A 21887-nucleotide genomic window follows, 5' to 3' on the forward strand; every position below is an offset into this window, starting at 1 on the left:
CAAATAGTACTCCTACAAGCGAAAACACAAAAAGTGATAGAAGTGCAGCACAAGGCATGGGAAACGGGCTTACCCCAAAACAACTAAGCTGAATGTGCTGATTGCTCCTAGATGTGATGTGGGATTTTAGAGCTGCAAGGTTGATGTGAGGAATGAGATCTGCAGTGTCCGGTTGATGAGTTTTTATAACATCAAGGTTGTGATGCGCATGCCACGAATCTAGGGGAAGTGACACTTGGTGGGAGGTTTCAGAATTTCTCCTTGCATGTAACCTCCAACTACTAAACATAGATCCCTGAAACAAGGGATGCCTTTACATGCTACCTTGGGAGAAGCAACCCATGCATGCAAGTCTATTTTGCTCAGTCTCGGAGGAAATCGGTCAACTCAACTGTACATGCAAGAGATTGCTCGACTGCTGGAGAAAAATGCAAATTTCTGGCTGGGAGCTGGGCTAGCTTCCCAGAAGATTTGCACAATTTCTGGGTAGAGTAGCTGAATACTTCCTAGATTTGCGCAAATCTTGGGTTGAACAGCTTGCTGCTGGGAAAATTTGTGCAAATCATGCTGAGAGGGTTGGCTGACAGGATTGCACAATCCTAGAGACCAATAGGATGTCATAGAGGATTGTGCAATTCCTAGAGGGAAGGTTAGTTTCCCTCCAGAAATGTGTAATTTTCAAGGGGAAGCTGCTCAGCCTGCAGTTGGACTAAGTCTGGGTGAGTAGCCTTTGAGGAGAATGGATCAACTGTGATTGACAGGGCGCCTTTGTGCGAGGACAACACTGAAGTTTGAGTACTTGACAAAGTAAGACAAATTGATGTGTAAGGTTGGTAGGGAGGCTCCAAAACAGGCTAAGGAAAAATTTTGGAGGGTGGCTATAGTGCTACAACACTTGGCGACACACTGGTAGAACTCCAACTCTTTGAATCGACCTTGTTCGTGAAAAGCAAGTCTAACACCTCCGGAAGTATTGTTCAGTTTTTAGCTCATCTTGGTTTCAAACTAACTTGATTGTAAGATGTAGCATCTACCAAGCCCTTGGTCGATTGACACACATTCAAAGCCAAGGCAACACAGTTGTTTCGATTGGGGTTGAGGGGTATATAGGTGCACAAGCAGTATAGTCGTTAGAGTCTTAGTTTCATCTCTAGTGTTGCTCCACTACCAGCAAGCTTGAAAAGTACCTCGGTGAAGTCACATAGGAACATAAGAATGGCTCTGCTACCAGCGAGCCTAATCAGTACCCCGATGGAGTTACTTGCATCACCTCCCTGTGCAGGAAGCCTTTTTCTTCTTTCACCTTATTCATTTTTAATTTTTAATTTTTGACTTTTCATTTTTCATTTTTCACTGTGCATAACACTTGTTCATTTTAGAGGAGAAAGAGGGATCCCAACTTATTGAGAGAAGAAGAGGTTGTTCTAGCAGAGAAGTAGTTAATTGTATCTTTGACATGCTTGTTAAGGTTTCCCCCCTTACCTTACTCTACTTGACTGAGCTGACAGGGGTTAACCCAAAAACAATCGACTAGAGAAGGTGACACTAGTTAACACAAAAGCATTGTGTTTACAGCAAGGTTCAATTAGAACAATATGTATTTTCCTTCGATGTATCATGGAATAAAAGTAACAAGCTCATCATACAGAGGCAAGATGACAGATTACCAAAATGGAAATACTCATGGCAAGCAATCTGTCAGTTGAAAACTGAAATGAACATGAGAACTGACTTGCAACATACTTGGGTGCATGATCATGAAGGTTGCACAAGTTTGGCCGGGAGGTCGGAAGACTGACTGCCAAGACTACACAAGGCATAGTTGAGAATTGGAAACACTCATGGCAAGCAATCTTTCAGTTGAAAACCAAAATGAACATGAGAACTGACTTGCAACATACCTGGGTGCATGATCATCAAAGTTGCGCAATTTCAGCCGGGAGGTCGGGAGACCGACTACCAAGGCTGCACAAGGCACAATCTCGGCTGTTGGAAGACTGGCTGATTGCTGGAACTATGCAATGCACAGTCTAGTCTGGATGTTGACTACTAGGATTGCACAATGCACAATTCCAGCTGGGAAGGACTGTTGGCTCAGGGACAGATTTGCGCAATTTCTTGGGCCAAGCAACCATTATCCTCCAGAAATGTGCAAAATAGTAATGGAGGCCAGTGCTGGGTAGGAAGGCACAAATTTGGAGAGGAAGGTCAGCCTTCCCTCCCTAGATTGTGCAATGTAGCCTTGGTGAAGGCGGAGTCTGGGCCAAGGTTGGCCTGACTCGCCGATGGGAAACTGAAAGCAAATAAGTCAGTGAATGCATGGTGACACTAAGTGATAGCAGAAGTTATTAAAAGTGCATGAAAAACATGAATGAAAGATTCAACAAACAGATCAACATGCATGTGGGTGAGGTAGTTCGCTGGTTGGGCGAATGTCCGTGTAAAACAGTTTCATGCATGCGACAACAGTGAGATAGCAACGAAAACTGAAACAGAGCTAGGAAAAGCTAGTATATATGTAAATGACAACAAGTGTTCAAAGAAATCAAGCAAACAATACTCCTACAAGTGAAAAAAAAAAAATCTAACAGAAATGCAGCACAAGGCATGGGAAGCGGGCTTACCCCAAAAAAACTAAGCTGAATGTGTTGACTGCTCCTAGATGTGATGTGGGATGTCAGAGCTACAAGGTTGATGTGAGGAATGAGCTTTGCAACATCTGGTTGATGAGTTTTGATAACATCGAGGTTGTGACGCGCATGCCACGAATCTAGGGGAAGCGACACTTGGTGGGAGGTTTTGGAATTGCTCCTTGCATGTAACCTCCAACTGCTAAACATAGATCCCTGAAACAAGGGATGCCTTTGCATGCTTCCTTGGGAGAAGTAGCCCCTGCATGCAAGTTTGTTTTGCTCAGTCCTAGAGGAAACCGATCAAATCAACTGTACATGCAAGTGATTGCTTGACTGTTGGAGAAAAATGCGCATTTCTGGCTAAAAGCTGGGCTGGCTGCCCAGTATATTTGCACAATTTCTGGGCAGAGCAGCTGACTGCTACCTAAATTTGCGCAAATCATGGGCTAAATAGCTTGTTGCTGGGAAAATTTGTGCAAATCCTGCTGGGAGGGTTGGCTGGCAGGATTGCACAATCCTGGAGCCCAACAGGCTGTCAGAGAGGATTGTGCAATTCCTGGAGGGAAGGTTAGTTTCCCTCCAGAAATGTACAATTTTCAAGGGGAAGCTGCTCAGCCTGCAGCTGGACCAAGTTTGGGTGAGCAACCTATGAGGAGAATGGATCAACTATGATCGATAGGCTGCCTTTGTACGATGAAAACACTGAAGCTTGAGTACTTGATGAAGCAAGACAAAGTGATGTGTAAGGTTGGTAGGGAGGCTCCAAAATAGGGTAAGGAAAAATTTTGGAGGGTGGTTGTAGTGCTACAACACTTGGCGACACTGGTAGAACTTGAGCTCTCTGAATGGACCTTGTTCATGAAAAGCAAGTCTAACACCTCTAGAAGTATTGTTCAGTTTTCAGCTCATCTTGGTTTCACACTAACTTGATTGTAAGACGTAGCATCAACCAAGCCCTTGGTCGATTGACACACATTCCAAGCCAAGGAAACACAGTTGTTTCGATTGGGTTTGAGGGGTATATAGGTGCACAAGCAGTATAGTCGTCAAAGTCTTAGTTTCATCTCTGGTGTTGCTCCACTGCTAGCAGGCCTGGACAGTACCCCGGTGGAGTCACATAGGAACACAAACATGGCTCCACTGCCAGCAAGCTTGGTTAGTACCCTGGCAGAGTTACTTGCATCACCTCCCTACGCAGGAAGCCGTTTTCTTCTTTCGCATTATTCATTTTTCATGTGGAATTTTTGTCTTTTCATTTTGCATTTTTCACTGTGCATAACACTTATTCATTTCAGAGGCGGAAGAGGGATCATGACTTATTGAGAGCATAAGAGGTTGTTCCAATAGAGAAGTAGTTAATTGTATCTCTGATGTGCATGTTAATGTTTCCCCCCCTTATCTTACTCTACTTGACTGAGCTGACAGGGGTTAACCCAAAAACAATCGACTAGAGAAGGTGGCACTAGTTAGCGCACAAGTGTTGTGTTTACACCAAGCTTCAATTCGAACAATATGTATTTTCCTTCAACGTATCATGGAATAAAAATAACAAGCTCATCATACAGAGGGAAGATGACAGATAACCAAGTAGTGATAGCTGTACAGGCCTCTTGTAGTTTACCTAGCTCACTTCAAAAGTCATACATGGTTTCATGCAAAACTAACCTATGAATGAAACAAGTGAACGGACTATCAATCAATCAAAGAAAAGCAAGAGCAGAAGAAAAAAATGAAAGCAAAGCAAGTAAACAAACAAGCAAACAAAGCATGTAAGCAAACAAGCATGCAAGCAAACAATTGAAAGCAAACACTACTCCTACTCCTACACTAACGGTACATGGGCCTGATCATGTGAAGTGATACTTCCAATACAGCCACCGGCTGATCTGAAATTGATTACTAGTTAATTCTATGCTAGTGTCATTTCCAGATGTAAATTTTCTTTTCTTTGGTTTGCTTATCCATAAAGAGTTTATCCTTGAGCATGTGATTGTCAATTCATCTAACTTGGTGAAATTTAGTGTTTTTCATGAACTTAAAAGCATGAATTTAAATGTCTTAACAACAACATATAAATCATAGCAAGCACAAATAACATAGCTCAATACACAAATTTTTGTTGAAGGAGTTCACCCCTCCTGGGCTACATCTCCTTGGTCCAGCATCATAGTGTGGGCCTTTGTATTAGCTTCAATAGTGATAAAATTTATGTTACATGATTCCAATTCTCTTGGAACCTGTTCCAATGATTTTAAAACATTCAAATCTATCATAAATGACCATTTTTTTACTCAATTTGGTTACCAGCTGCTCTGGGAATGGCCTCCAACACCTGGTGGCCCTGGGCTTCAAAAATATTCAAGTGACCAAAACCACTTGTATATGACCTCTTCTATCTCTAAAAACTACTCCAATGAGTTCAAATCATGCCAATTAGCCAAAAATGACTATTTTTTTAATCAATCTGGTTACCAGCTGCTCTGGTAATGGCCTCCAACACCTGGTGGCCCTAGTCTTCAAAAATCTTCAAGTGACCAATAACACCTGTAGATGACCTATTCTACCTCTAAAACCTACTCCAATGAGTTCCCATCATTCCAATTAGCCAAAAATTACTATTCTTTTTTGAAATTTTGCTGAGAATTGAGTAAGTTATGGCTCAAACAATTTTTCCTACAAAACCTCCGCTAAATCTGGAGAAATGCCAGGTAAGTCCACCAATTTTGGTGGTGGTTCCAAATTTAGTGGCTCCACCATAAATTCTGCCAACTTAATTACGGATTAATTAAATGCTAAACTGATTAGTGGCGCACTAATCCCTCTTAACAATTGGCCCCTAGCTCTTGGTTCGGGCGCTTTGTCACATGGGGTGGGGGCTGGCCCCGTGGGGCTTTTTTAACCAAACTTTCAGAAGCTTTAACTTTTGCATACGATGTCAGTTTTTCAAACCATTCATGGTGTTGGAATCCTGGAGACGAACTCTATCCATTCATTCATGTATGAAGCAATTATGAGCACTTTCATTGTTTTAGCTAAAATATTGATCCCTGATCATTCCTCCCCACTAGAAGCCTTTTGGACCCCAAAATCTCTCTTGATCACTGATTATGTTGATAAGGGGTATGTTCCCTCATCCTTCTAGTCTTTATCCATTGAAATTTTCCTAATTTCATCATTTGGAGCTTTTCATAAAAGGTCAAATTTTTCCTGGATTCCGACGACCATCTATTGTTGTCTTTGACACCGTCATGCTACGATATTTCTAAATTTGCAAAACAACAATCTAATTTTGCAGAAACATCTTGTTCCTACCTTGGTCAAAAATCAAAGGAAACTAGGAATCTTTCTCACCTTTCACTTTGTCTTTATGGCGATTTTTAGTTGATTTTGCCTTGTACTTGAGTCTGCTTTTGTCCAAGTTTCTTTGCCATTGTAATGTGCCTAACCAACAATGGACATTTGTGAAACCCAAGCCTTCTTTTCTAAGCTGCTTTGTCTTCTTCTCTTTGACCTTTTCAACTTCTTGCACTGACACCTTGTTTTCAACACCTCTCAACACCAATGTTGGCTGCTACAAATGTTTTTCACCTTCTTTCAAAGGAACCTTGTTATCATTCTAAAACAACTCATTACAAATATAAGCATCTTTATGAAAAATATGATTCAAAACATCTCTTTGTTTGATCATCAACAATGTCAAGTTATAACTTGCATTCACTAACCTCTTCATTTGTCTTGCATTAACTAAAGAAATGTTTAGTTTCTTGCGATGAGCTCTCACAATATAATTCACCCCATCTTTAAGAAAATGATATTTGTGCTCATAGTGATGAAACACGACTTTCCTGTCATACAAATATGGAATTCCCAAGATAATTCCAGAAATGTCAAGTGGAACCACGTCTAACTCGACTTCATCAACAAAGTTTGCAGTAATATAAAATCTAAAAAATGCATTTCCTTGAAACCTGTAAACTGGCATCCTTAACTATCCAACCCAAAGGGTATGGTTTACGATATGGTACGGTTTCAAGTTTAAGCCCTTTAACTAAGTCTTCTGAAATCAGGTTTTCTTGTGATCCACTATCAAAGAGTGCATCAATATTGGTATGATTTGAGATTACTATGACAGTGAAAAACTCTTCCATTTTGTCTTCATTTGGAGTGCTGTTGTGACTATTTGAGGAACTAGTGATTTCAACATGTTGACCTTTCAAACCCATAGCTGTCATTTTTGTCTCATCTCCTAAATCTGACCCTAATTATTTTTCAACTATAGCAACAATTTTTCCCTTCTCTTTGGCTTTCAATCTATCTGGTTTTAATTCTGGATGAAGTTGTCAACAATGGTCCTCATCACAGTCAGTCTTTGAACAATTTTTGCATGTGATTTTTTCCTTCTCTTTTTTATACTTGCATTCTTCTTTCCCTTCCATTTTCCTCCCTTCTCTTTTCCCTTACCCTCACTTTCACCTTTCTCCTCTATGTTTTGTTTTCCCCTTGCCTCAAGATGCGTGGCTTACACATATACTTCATCTAAGTTGCTTGGGTTAAACATAAGGATACTATGCTACAAATATGAATGCAAACCTCCAATATATTTCAAGAGTTTGTCTTGTGAATTCAAGTTTACTCCCAACAATAAAGCCCTCTTCCTAAAATCTTGAGTGTAGTCTTGGACAGTTTGGCCTTTTAGTTGCCTTTTTGCCAACTCATGATGGTTTGTTGCATATAAGATAAAGGATAAAACTGTCTTTTAATTGTACAAACAAATTCAACCCAGGAAATAGATATCTTATCATGGATTCACATTTCCTCTTGAGTCTTTGCTTCCCACCAAAATAGTGTAGCTCCTTCTAGCCTCAGTGAAGCCAACTGGATCTTTATGTCATCTTCTTGAAGGTTTTGAATTATGCAGTATACCTCCAATTATCTAATCCAATTGTCCAACTTTTTTGCGTTCACTTCTCCATTGTACATGGGAAGTTCGGATTTTATGTCCAATTTCAACACTGGAGTTTTTCCTTTTGGGGTTTTGGAATGAGTATGGGCAGTGGTGGTAGTGGAAGATGATGCTGTGTGAGATAGTGAAGATGATGAGGATGGTGGAGATGGAGGTGGATTTCCACCATTCCCTTTGGAATCCTTCTTTTCATCTTTTTTGTTCTCTGAGCTTCCTTCTCCATGTGGAGGTTTAGAACTTTCTCCAACCATTCCGGTGTTCCTCTCTTCATAGAGGACTTTGACCATCTCAGTCAAAGTATAGAAAGATTTCTTGAATTCTTCCTCTTCTGAGGAGGGACCTTCATGCTCTCTTTCTCCACACATAATGACTATGGATTTAGGCTCAGAAATTTGTACTGATTGTACCTCTTCAATCACTTCAGCCTCTTGTGCAATCTAGGCCTCTTCTATCTCAACTGATGGAGATGGAACTTGAGGTGATTTAGGTGTTTCCTTAAGTGGTCCTTTGGGTGAGGATGGTGCTTTCTCATCCTTCTTCCTTCTTGTCCTAATATCAGGACTAGCTATCAGTAGCTTCCCTTCTCCTCTCTGCAACTTCAACCTTATAATCATAAAAACAATTGCAACTATTAAACCCTTCAAGAAAATCAAGCAAGCAACCTCGTGCTTCGATACCAACTTGATTTGAAATTGATTTCTAGTTAATGCTATGCTAATATCATTTCCATATATAAAATTTTCTTTGCTTTGGTTTGCTTATCCGTAAAGAGTTTATCCTTGAGCATGTGATTGTCAATTCATCTAACTTGGTGAAATTTAGTGTTTTTCATGAACTTAAAAGCATGAATTTAAATGGCTTAACAACAACATATAAAAACATAGCAAGCACAAATAATAGAGCTCAATACACAAATTTTTGTTGAAGAAGTTCATCCCTCTTGGGCTACATCTCCTTGGTCCAACTTCATAGTGTGGGCCTTTGTATTAGCTTCAATAGTGCTAAAATTGATGTTACATGCATCCAATTCTCTTATAACCTATTCCAATGAGTTTAAAACATTCAAATCTATCATAAATGACTATTTGTTTACTCAATTTGGTTACCAGCTGCTTTGGGAATGGCCTCCAACACCTACTGGCCCTGGGCTTCAAAAATATTCAAGTGACCAAAAACACTTCTAGATGACCTCTTCTACCTCTGAAACCTACTCCAATGAGTTTCTAGTATGCCAATTAGCCAAAAATGACTATTTTTTTACTTAATTTGGTTACCAACTGCTCTGGTAATGGCCTCCAACACTTGGTGGCCCTAGGCTTCAAAAATATTCAAGTGACCAAACACACCTATAGATGACATCTTCTACCTTTGAAACCTACTCCAATGAGTTCCCAACATGAACATTAGCCAAAAATGACTATTCATTTTCGAAATTTGGCTGAGAATTGAGTAAGTTATGGCTTTGTTGGCTTTGTGGGGCCTGATCCATTTTACATTAGTTAGCCAAACAAATCCCTACACTACTGGCCCTTTCAGCATCAGCCCGCGGAGCGTGGACCGACGTCTCACCTGAAGTAGTATGGGGGGATTTTGGAACCAAGTTTTCGCACCTTGAGATGGTCGTGATGTTGGTTTATACCCTCTGTTCCTACTTTCATGTAGGTCTCTAAGCTTTAGGGCTTTGTTAGTCTACCCTTTATTCCACCATTCAGTACCTCCGCAAAGGTGTACGATTGACCTTCACATAGCCTTAACCTACGATCCAGGTACTTTTGTGCTGCTATGACAACCTACTGTATAGGTTCCCAAGTTATCTTAAGTGTTTTATTTATCTTACTAATCAACCACAGTTAGCGCCACATAAACTGATATTCTTACTTGCATTCAATTAACCAATATAATCACATATATTCGTGCATCACATAAACATTGTTAATTAAACCCTAGATGCAATATAACCAGATGCATTAACAAGAAATAAATACACAGAATTTGCAGAGTACTTCTCTTTATTGATATCTTCAGATTAATACAGACGCTATCTGCCCTGCGCACACAGCTGCAGGGGTCCGCGCACTCAGTTGCGAACTTCCACCCTAGGCCTTTGCGCACTTAGCTGTAGAGCCTCTACCTATGCTTAGACCTGAGAACACTTAGACTCCAGTGCTTAGTACTTACTTCATTTTTTCACTTCACTAAGGACTACCTAGAGCTTACTTACTTAGCTCCTTTTTATACAATCCCATGGTCCGCAAACCATGGGTGGATCTTTATAGCTAAATTTACATTTTACAAAATAAGGGCAGACAAACCTTTATGACTTTTGACACCTTCGCGCTCCACGACCATAAAATGTGGAGACATTACAACTTACACACTTGTCCCAAAACATGGGATTTTAGCCCAAAACTATCCTTTGGGGAACCCATTCCCAATAGGCCCCCAACACAAACATGGTGACTCATTCTCGAGTCACTCTGCAGGTGTGGAGATGTTGGCATGAAGACCTCCCAGCTCGACCTATATGACGACAACCTTGGTGGTGCACTGTGTGGCCGCCTGCTTCGCTTCTTCAACCAACTGCTCGGTCACTGGTCCTAAAATGTCATCCTGAAGCTTCTCCTGAGTTGCTTGCAGATGAGCAAGCTTGCCTTCAATAGAGGTCATGACCGAATAAGCCTCATCCAACCAGGGCTTCAAGAGCACCTTTAGCACTACCTCCTTGTGCTGCGCTGCATCTACCTGTTCTTTCAATTGTTTGGCCTCCTGCAGCTTCGCCAGTCTCTGCATGAGAGTGACGGTTCGCACTGTACCTTTTACTTCGTCATAGAATTGTTGTAGTTCTTGCGAATCTGTCTCCAGCCACTGTACATTAGGGTCCTCCTGGAGGCTCATCAGGACCTCAAACGACTGTTCAAAAAGTTGTGTGCAGTCTTCTACTGCACTGTCTATTGCCACTATTGCTTCTGTGACAGTTGTTGCATGATGCTCCTTTACTTCTGGTGGAGTTGAAGGTTGAGCCTTCAACTGTAGATCTGTAATCTATAGGTTCTTCTCCAGCTGAACCCTAGCCAACTCTGCTCGAGCGTCATGCAACCCTGTAGCAAGCTTGCGAACACATACCTTGACCGGTTCTTCCTCAGGAATGGCCAACTCTGGGACCATTCGGCATGCCTCCTCCACAACCTGAACTATGCGCTTGTTTCGGTCGGTTACCTTGGTCACGATGATGATGGCATAATCTCGCTGTAGGGTCAGCTATTCATTATTAATCTGCTGCTCACTAATCAGCTGCAAAGCGTAGTGTTCGCGGTCCCTCAGCTCCGCGATCACTCCATCCTACAGTAGGTGGAGTACCTCGCTAGGGAGTGCTGTCAGGTTCAACCCCACTCCCTTCAGGGTGCAGACAGTGGGCCTGTCAGCTTCATTCTCTGTAGTCAATGCTCCATCCAACAACACTATCACTAAGGAAACCTTTACTTGCAACATCTCAGCAGCTTCTGAAGTACCAATAGCAAGGTTGGTGGACACTGTGCCAGCTTGTGACGCGTGGGTCTACAACTCCTGCAGACCCGTTTGGATAGCCCCCAATAGTAACTGCTGCTATTGCTCAAATTGCTGTAGTGCCTCTGCGGTGACATCTCTCATCGTGTCTCCAATGTCATGAAAATCTCCCTCTATAAGGGTGATTGGGTCTAGCAACACCTTACTGGCCTTAGATTTCTTCCTCGACCCTCCTTTTTCTTGTTGCCTTGGACACTTGATGTGGTCTGACATTTTCTATGGGTCCACTCCATGCTGCTCTGTTTTCTTGTCCGTTTATTCCTCTGTTTCGGGCAAAGGTGACCTCACACCTTTGTCAAAGCCGCACTCTGTTTCGCCTATATGATTTTCCGTATGCTGGGTGGCATCGCACTCTGCCTGGGCCTTGTCAGCGACCTCCTTCTTCCTCTTCTTAGCTAGTTGCACCATCTTGAGCTTGGCCTCCTCCTTTTTGCATTGCGCGACGAACTTTCTTGCCCCCACTGCCAAGTCTGAGGTCGTGTGCCACTCTGTCAGCCAACAATCAAGTACTGCATCAATTGTGTCGTCCGTTGCCAAGTAAGGCAAGTCATACCATGTTTGCTAGGGTCCTTCTGTGCCCTAATAGACACATGGTGAAAGTCTGCCTTGAACTCTGCGTACCCCTGCAAGTTGGCAAACAAAGTAGGCGACAACCACAGTTTGTGATTGATAGCCATGCAGATGCTCATTTCCATCAATATCCAAAATATCTTGCTATCCTTGATGCATTGAGCATCCTTGATTGCCCAGAGTGAAGCGTACTTCGCTGCTTCTGGAAGGTTTGGCATGACCGAGGGGAATTGAATGTCTTCCAGCAGCTCCCAGGCTACCACCACAATAGACAGCAAGAGCCATGAATAGTGGAAGGTCTTCCTGAGCTCCTGTGCTTCGCAGCAGTTCGTAAGGAACTCACCATAGAGATAACACACCCAATTAAACTGAACTCCCTTGGCGCATTGGGCTACAGGACCAACGACTGGTGCCGACACTTCATCTGCACGAAACTTCCTCATAACCTTTCCTGCCAAACTCTGTGTGGCCACCTTGACCACAGGGTCGCAGATACTCGAGATGGCATAGCCTCGCAGCTTCTTCACGAGCTTTAATTTCTCCTTCATAGCCTCAGCGAGGGCCTGCTCACCACCTTTTCTGCCAAACATCATGGCCAGATTTTCCCTTGTGTAGGGCAGCCATGTGGTCCTATGGATCAATATGTCGGTGATGGTTATTGGCTCCTCCAATCATAGACACCCATCGTGCACCAAGAATAGCATTTGCTTGATGAAAAATACTGTAATGGGGGTGCTATTGTAGAGCGACACCCATAGCAGGTTGAGCAGACTTGCCTTGTCTACTCCCCTGAACCACTTCCATGGCTCTAATGCAGTCATCCGAGTGGTTGTGTCAATAATGCACCGCATTAGCTGCTCTGTCACCAAGTGCAGGAACTTCTCGTGGTCAGCTAAGTCCTAATCTTCCAGTTTTAATAGAGGAAACCACCCCAAATGTGGTCCTTCAAATATAATCTTGTCCAACAGCAGAGGGGTTTGCAAGGCGACCTTGCTCTCATCAATGTCCTTTGGCACCTTGGTCTTGCCCTTGCATGGATGGACATACTCGGGCAACTTAGTGATAGGGTTAGCACCATGGACTTCAAATTCCTCCACTTCTACTCCCAAGTCCTCATCATCCATCGAGATGTCCTCAATTTCTTCCTCCTATGGCTCTAGGTTGATGGCTTTTCCCTTTCCTTGTGCGGTGGGCTTGTCCTTTGGTGGGTTTCTTCTTAGTGACGCACGCACCAATATCGCAGCCTGCTTTCCCTTCTTATCCTTCGCACTCTCCTTGGTTGGGGTCGTCTTTGGTCTAGGTGTCCGTGGTGATTTGGGAACTTCAGCTAATACCTCTACAACCTCTGGAGCAACTTCCTCTGCCTCCCTAACAACCTCTGACACAACCCCCTTAGCTGTCACTACTTCAGTGTCCATAGCTTCTGTGGGTGTCGACATGATGTTATGCAACAACTCTTGTGTCTCCTTTGGCAACGTCTCAAATACTGAACTTGCTAGCCAAGCTCCAAAGTTTTCGTCGTTCATGTGTGGCTGAGAGCTTAACAACTCAATTCTCAAAATGCCAAGTGTTTTTCATTGGGCCTCCACCTGTAATTTATAGGGCATTTTGAATTCAAATCCGACTGTCCCCCCCACATTTGGTTCATCAATGCCGGATTGGTGGCATATTTCCAAGGATCTTACCCATAAAGTTTGTCTTAAATGTCAATTGCCCACTCCTTTTGGCCACATTCTTACCGTCAAATCATGAACAATGATTTTAATGGTCACTTTCCGACTAACCTGTGTGATTTCTCCTTGGGTAGCGCAGCTCTCCCTGTGTTGTCACGAACCATGTGACATTTCCTTGTCCTGCACAATCCTTCAGTCGCGCAGTGCCCCAACCGGAGTAGTGTAGTTTATAGTCTTGCACCTCCTTTCAGCTGCCTAGAGCACTAAGACTATGCTACCCTCATATAGTCACCTGGCTGGATCACCGGTGTATGGCTTCAATCGGATACCATTCAACTTTCCTGGGAAGGGATCTCCATTCAATTTAACCAACAGAACTGCTCCACCGTCGGTAATCTCCTTAATGTCATAGGGCCGTGTTGTGGCCAACAACAACCCCCCTTCTTATTTAGTGTTATTCCTAATACTAAATAAGTGGGGACCCTTAGTCAAAAATTTAAAGATCAATTAGTACTTGGATTTCCTTTTTCAATAAAACTTACCATCATAAACTTAGGAGAATACCCTTTAAAAAATAAAAAAAACCTAAGTTTTATGATGAAGTACAATTATTCCTTAGGAAATATCGCATCGCAAAAAAGATAATGAATACCTCCTTACAAGCCGAATTCTACGATTGCGAGATCGCGATGCAAAACTACGCATTAAGAAAACATTTATTGCATCGCATGTCTAAAAAATCACTTACGCTAAAAAACCTCAAAATACCGATATATGATGGCGCATATCGCAAATCGCATTTCACATAAAACAGATTAACGAAAAATTGTTATATGCCACACTCTTGCGATATTGCAATATTGCGATTTTGCGATAGAGTGGTAAAGCGATAATGCGATAATGTGATAATGCGATAAAGTGACATTACGATATAGCGAGAAAGTGATATAGCGAACAAGCGATAAAGCGATAGAGCGATCTTACGATGTTGTGATTATGCGATGTTGCGATCTTCGATATTATGAAGCAAATTGCAAAATCGCTTCATCGCAGATCTTTCGGGCTCGTTGTTCAAAAACGTATTTTCCATAAACCGAGACCTGGTTATGCGCTTTAATGCTAATTAATGAGTTAGTTGCCAGTCATTAATGGAATATGGTTTTGCGCTTATCAAGGAGCCATTTCACGTAAGGTGGTGTATTTTATATGTCTTTAGCATTTAAGACTTTCCCGTCACCTTTCCTTATCATTATTCTCACTTCACTTGTAAATTGCAGGAACGGAGAACAAAGAACGATACAAAGCAGTACGCAGGATACCATGGGAAAGAAAGGCAAAGCCCCAAGCTCTGAAGAGAAAGAAATGGTGCCCTTGTATACAGACACCACCTGTAACAGAGACGCTGGTATTGCTACTTGGGAAGGCATGTATAGTCTACTTGAGGAAGAGAATCCCAGAGTGATGGAGGTTGAGGCTACTGCAGGCTCACATGGTTCTTCTGAGGCATCCATTACAGAGCTAGCTTGTTCATTCTTACACAGGATAGCGGCGAGGCCAAAAATTCTTCCATACATGGACATGATTAAATGGATACTGGACAACACTGATATTAGAGATAGACAGTTTAAGACTCAGGGTCAAGGACTCATTGGCTCATTCACTTCACAAGATTTGAGGCTCATGTATCATTTGCCTGAGCCATAGGCGACTTATAAAAAATAGTTCATGGAGAAATTTTCTAAAGAGAGTGAAGACCTGGCAGAAACCATCAAAGATTGGTCAAGAGAGACGAACTGTTAAAAAAGGACAAACATGGTATGTATAGCACTGGTTCTCTCACCTCCCCATATTGCTTTGCTGCTGCTATGCTCTATAGACTTTTTGGCAAGCCAGACATTAACAAATTTTCATATGAATGGCTACCATTATTGGATGCCGCCACCAATGCTACTGTAGTGGACTAGGCTAAAATATTGTCTGATAACCTAGTCACAACCATTGTAAATTACCGGTCTAAAAGAACTATTTCTCAGAGAATCTATCCCCCTTTCTACTTATCTGCATATGTGATGGATGCGATCTGTTATACTTCCAAGTTTCCTTCGATGGGTTGGAAATGGACGACTCAAGACCCCTTACCCATTCATATTTATCATAAAGAATTGTGGGATTCTAAGTTCACTCCGTATTTCTACAAAATTTGTCATGGAATCATGCTGCCCATGTACAAAGTGTTGTATGATAAAGATGTTCCAAGGTTTTCTCCTGAAGCAGAGGTAGATATACTCCCTGTTGTGAGATGGTTCAGAGAAGAACTATTTACATATGTTAGGGTATTCGGAAGTCTCGCTCCCCCTCACATCCTACCTTTGTATGTTCCTGATAAACTCTTGGCACGAGAAATTTCTTATCAAACTTGCGGAGAAGGAGGTTTGACTAAAGATTTGAAGGACAAAAAGAAGGCTATTTGGCCACAATTTCCTGTAGCCTGTGGGGCCTTTTCACTATTTGATGTAGTCCATGCATTCAATTAAGTAAACAACATAATGTGTCTACAATTATTCAAGTTTCTAGGAAGACCGTTCGACCCTCATGATATTGCTAAGAATTTCACTGTCGCAGTAAAATAAAGGTGTTTTCTAAAGAAGAAGATCTTTTTGATGACATGTTCCAACAGAAAAGTACGCTTGAAGAAGTGCTGCATTCAGTCCAAATGTGATTCCCTCCAGCGGAATTCCAAGAGTTCAAGATATATAGGGAAAGGAGGTTAGCTAGTATCCCTGTGGAAAAACTACGCTTGGAACCCGTAAGGGAACCAACTCCAAGTATTAGTCTTAGTGGAATTTCAGGCACAAATAGATCTAAATCTAAGTCCGGGAAAGAAACACCTGAACATTCCAAGAGATCAGAACGTGAGCATGGTAAAAGCGAGGGGTCAGTAAAGGATACTGCCCAATCAAAAGAGCTCCCACAGCAATAGGCTTTTACCTCCCCACAAATAGATCCTCCCCCTCTCATTGTTCAGCCACCATTAGTCAGAACCGAGCTAGATAAAGAATGGGAGACCTTCAATGATCTGATCAATCTTGAAGGACAAAGTAAAAAGACATCTGTGAGTGATGTACAGGCAACAAAAGATATAGTCACAGGAACAATTAGCGATGTCTCAGATATGGAACATATTCCTGTTACCCCATCCTCTAAACTTATACTCAAGATAGAAGAGATTCCTCCTCTTGATGTATTTTATAGTCCACAACACAATGTAGTAGTGAGAAGACAAAGGAAGAAAAGGAAATTGGAAAACGTGCTCTCTCATGATGCAGAGCAATTAGACGTCCTATGCCAAGATCCTACTACCGATCCCACTGGGAATCTCACCAAATTATCTCAGATCACAGGAGCATATGCCTCGGCGACTATTGATAAAGCATCTGAGGTAAAAAAACTGCTAAAAGAAAAGGAAGACCAGATACAAGTTTTGCAACAACAGTTGCAGTAAGCCAACGTCAACAACGAAGCACAAAAACAGCTTGAAAGGCTACAACAGGATTTCCAACGAATGTAGATAGGCTACCAGAACAGTTTGGCTGAGAGAGAAAAACAGTTACAGGATATGCAAGAGATGCACAAGGATGATTCTAAACTTACAGAATTCATCACAGAATCCATTTCCTTGAATGAACAACTACTACAGCAACAAGAAGCATTGAGCCAAAGAATATCATAGTGGAACTTGTATTGTGAAATAAGTGATAAAATCACTAATAAAGTCATGGATTTACTACATGATTATGATTTAATTGATAAACGAGTTACTGAATATTTGGCTTGGAAAGAAACAAAGGAGGGAAAAAGATCAGGCACACCAATAATAAATGACAATCACAAAGAAATTCTCTTTAACAAATGGGATGCACAACTCAGGAAAGCAGAGCAAGCAGCAGAAGAAGCAGCCATGGCAGCAAACAATGTTATCGACTGTATAAATGAAAATTTGCATAGAGAAAATCTGACCCTAGAAACCACTCCAGGGTATCTACCTAAAGTACAACAACTACAAGCAAGCTGGAGACAAAAGGCTCAAGAAAAGGCAGAATCAATCCAAAGGTTAACCAAGTTGAATTGGGATTATTACTGGGCATACCTGGTAAAACCACATAGCCAGTGCATGACTCTCAAGTGTATCATCAATTCTGCCGAGAAGATGGTGCCAGCTCTTGCCGATTCTGTTTTCACAGCACAGCTAAAATCGGAAGTTGGCTAGCTGACTCTTCTCAAAAAAATGCTGAACGCATGTGATTTCAAGGAGTAGGTACAGAAATAATTAGTTAGTAGTTTTAATTTTAGATTCAGTTTTAGTTTTAATTTTGTTTTATTTTTTCCTGAAATGAGGATGGTCATTTAAACCGCATCCTACATTATTGTAATAAGTTATTTTTAGATTTAGTTAGTAGGATTTAAACCCTTCTAATGCATTTAGAGAAGGGTCTTGAAATTTATCAAAAACTTATCCCCAGAACATGGACTTTTGTACCCTTTGAGGAGGTTTTGATGAATGAATGGAATAAGATTTATTGATATCTGTATTTAATATCTGCTACTGATGTTGCGCTTCTGTACTCTTAGTGGATGTTGGATTAAGAAGAGATAAATCATTATCGCTTGAAGCTCATGAGTAGGACTAGTTATAAATGGTACTTTTATCTCTTAACTATTTCTGCCTTTGTGTTAAAAGTGATATTCATGTTCAGTTGTTTATATATTGATGCGTGAATGATTGAGTTATCATTTGGCACTTTTGTACAGTGATAGCTATTTATTTATGCTTAATGTATGAGTAGCTTATTATGCAATATGTTTTTCACAACTGTTTCGTCTAACTTTTTATATGAAGTGGTTTATCTGTATTGAATTCTTTTCTCATAACAGTTGAATGATCTTTATTACCAATTGTTATCTGAAATCATTTTATATCGCATAACAGAAGGATTACACCCCGTGTTAGTGTAGGCTTAGATATTTCTGCTTATTAGAATACAATTTGCATGTTATTAGATTAGAGTTAGAATTAGAGCATCTCACTTAGGAACTTTTAGAAAGGAAATATCAATTCTTCACACACACACATAAATTGGGAAACTGGTCCCATATCCCCAGTCGGACCCACTATACCAAACGGAAAAGGCGCTGCTAACCAAGGTCTGGACTAGGTGGGTATACCCCTTGTTGTAGACCCAATTTTCAGGGCTTCAACAGGCCGTAATCAATGCATTTTGAATTTCCCTGGAAATCTATCAAACTTTCTATCATATAACAAAACCATATCATTTACCTTAAATGTGCACAGCTTAAGGTGCCAATCATGCCATGTTTTTTCGCGCTGCTTTTGGACCTGTTGGTGAAATCCAACTAGAAATCTCTCTTCCTTAAGCTCAGTAAGCTGCGCGACCTCTCTTCCAGGGCTCTGTGATCCATCATACCCGTGAGTGCCGCTATGCACAAACTAGGCACAATATATTCCATGGGCATCACTACTTCAACACCATATACGAGCCTAAAGGGTGTCTGTCTAGTTAACTTTTTGCATGTCGTCTGATAGCCCATAGTACCGTGGGTGTGCGTAGGTCCCAATCACTTCGCTGAGCGTTGAAAACCTTGGACAACACATTTTTCAGCACCTTATTGAATGCTTCCACCACCCCATTAGCCTGTGGATGATAAGGCGTGCTTTTCTGATGATATACCTGAAATTCCTTTGTCATCGCACTGGTTGTTTCGTTCAGAAAGTGCGTACCATGATCACTCATCAAAATATTTGGACACCCAAATCACATCAGTACATACTCAAAGAGAAACTTTGCAGTGATTGCACTTGTGCAATCCTTCATAGGTTGTGCCTCCACCCATCGAGTCAAATAATCAGTCTCGGTGATAATGTATCGCGCTTCCGTCTTCTTCCCTTGGGGTTGAATGGGTCCCACAAAATCTATCACCCATTTCTCAAAAAGTTGTAACATCATCTATGGGTTCAGAGGTAGCTCATCCCTTTGTGATGGCTTGCCAGTCCTTTGACACACATCACACGACTTGCAGTAAGCTTTTGAATCCTGATGGAGGGTTGGCCACCACAACCCTACATGTAGAACCTTCTGTGTGGTCGCTCTTCCTGCATAATTTCCTCTCATGGCGCCCCCATGAGTGTCTGCGAGGATACTTCTTCTTTCAAACTCTGGTACATATCGTCGTAATACTTCATGAGACCCCATTTTGTACAGATGTCCGACAATGACAGAAAAGTCTACCATGCATACCACTAACTCCTTATTTTGTTGAATAGTGTAGCCTTCCAGGGCGGTTCTTGCTGTTAGGAAGTGTATGATATCTTCAAAATGACCATCTGTGACGCGCACTGCATATAGCTACGCGTTAGGAAATTGCTCCTCCAAATTAGTGGGCTCTTCCCCTATTTCGATTCGTGTCAGATGGTCTGGTCTTGCATTCAGTTGTTTAGGCTTCACAATAACTTCAAAATCAGACTCTTGGAACAATAAAAACCACCTATACATTCCCCCCCCCAACACAGGATTATTGATCAGGTATTTCAATGCATAATGATCTGTATACATATTAAAATGTCCACCCAGTAAATAGTGTCTAAACTTCTGGAGCACATATACCATGGCTAACCCTTCGCGCTCGGTGGTGGAATAGTTCTTCTCAGCCTTGGATAACCTCCTGCTTGCGAATGCTATAGGATGGTCCAATTCTCCTCCACCAACCTGTGTCAGTACTACTCCCAGTGCTATACATGATGCGTCTACATGTACATGAAACTCCTTCTTCCAATCCAGGAAGACTAAAATTGGCGTGGTGACCATTTTTCCTTTCAATACATCCAAGCTCTTCTGACAGTCCTCGTTCCAACAAAACGTGACATCCTTTTTCAACAACTTCTCCATAGGCGCGGTGATCTGGGCATAGCCCTTGATAAAATTCCTGTAATACCCAATATGTCTTAAGGTTGTGCAGCTGTTTCACACTCCTCAGTGCCTCCAAGTTAAGTATCATTGCGATCTTCGCGGGATCTACCATCAGTCCCTGTCTACAAACCACATGACCCAACAGAGTCCCAAAAGGAACACAAAATAGGCATTTCTTCAGATTGAGTGCAATCTGGTACCTTCGACAAGTATCTAGCATTAGGAACAAACTTTCCACATGGGTTTTACCAACCCAAACATAGTCCAGTCATCAAAGTACACCTCCAGAAACTTATGAATAAATTCCTTGAATGTAGCAATGATTATGCAAGAAAATATCACTGGCGCATTCTTCAATCTGAACGGCATTACAGTGTATTGAAAACATCACCACTTCGTCGTGAAGGTCGCCTTGCTTCTATCTTCAGGCGTGATTTTAATCTGATGGTACCCAAAGAACCCATCAGTGAAGGAGTACGTTTCCTGGCTACCTACATTATCCGATACCTCATCAGTGAACGGAGTCGGAAAAGGATCATATACACAAGCATCATTCAACTTCTTGAGATCTACGCATATCCTTATTTCATAATCCTTCTTCTTTTCCTATACCACCATTGGGCTTACCCAATTAGATTCTTCTACGGGCTGAATGATGCCTACTGCGAGCATCTTTTCTAGTTCTAAGCAGACCTTCTTCTTATACTTTGGATTGAGATGGTAAGGTCTTTGCTTAACCAGCTTTGCGTCGAGTTTTAACATGATCTTCATAACGCCTAGGTCTCCTATTATCCCCTTTAGCTCTGTAAACTTGGTAGGGAACAAATCCTGGTATTCGCGGAGCAATTCGACGACCTTATCTACTGTCATGCCATCCTAGTAATCCCCAATCTTCGCGAATTTTGGCTCCGCCTCCATAACAATATTTACGTGTTTTGTTTTTAGTGGTGTTGTTATATTAGGATTCTCGATCTGCGGTCCCTCAACCTTGCAGTGACCCTCGGTTTTAGGGATATTAATCTTTTGTAGATCCTTGTCTTCTTCTTCAGTAGTCATGTTATAACATTCCAGCACGTGGCTCAGCTGAGTAGTCCAATCAGGTTGAATTAGATCTAAAGGATCTTGCGGTATCCTAAAGATTGCTGCTTTAACTTCTTGTAGCGCTTCGTCAATACAGTCAAACCCATCTTCAAAGCTGAATGTCATTATGAATCCTTCGCACAGAATATCCCATTCACTTGTGCCCTGGAAGAGCTCTGTCTCCAAGTACTAGTTCATCGGGATGACATCCAAGGTATGATAGAACAAGTGCACCCATTCAGGTTGGGGCTTTGCTCCATAAGCCTTAGCCCATTTGGCCAAGTGTGTACGCAGATCATCCTTCCCGTCATATTTTTCTGCATTTGTACCTTTGACTTCCCAAAGGGTGTTCACATCATCCTTCTCCACTAGCGCCAATCTTCAAAACTACCCTTGTGCATACCCCACCGTCTCATAGGCG

The sequence above is a fragment of the Pinus tabuliformis genome, chromosome 4_1, assembly GCF_031772625.1.
Source record: "Pinus tabuliformis cultivar Carrire ecotype Pingquan chromosome 4_1, CPIR1, whole genome shotgun sequence".
Lineage (NCBI taxonomy): Eukaryota > Viridiplantae > Streptophyta > Pinopsida > Pinales > Pinaceae > Pinus > Pinus tabuliformis.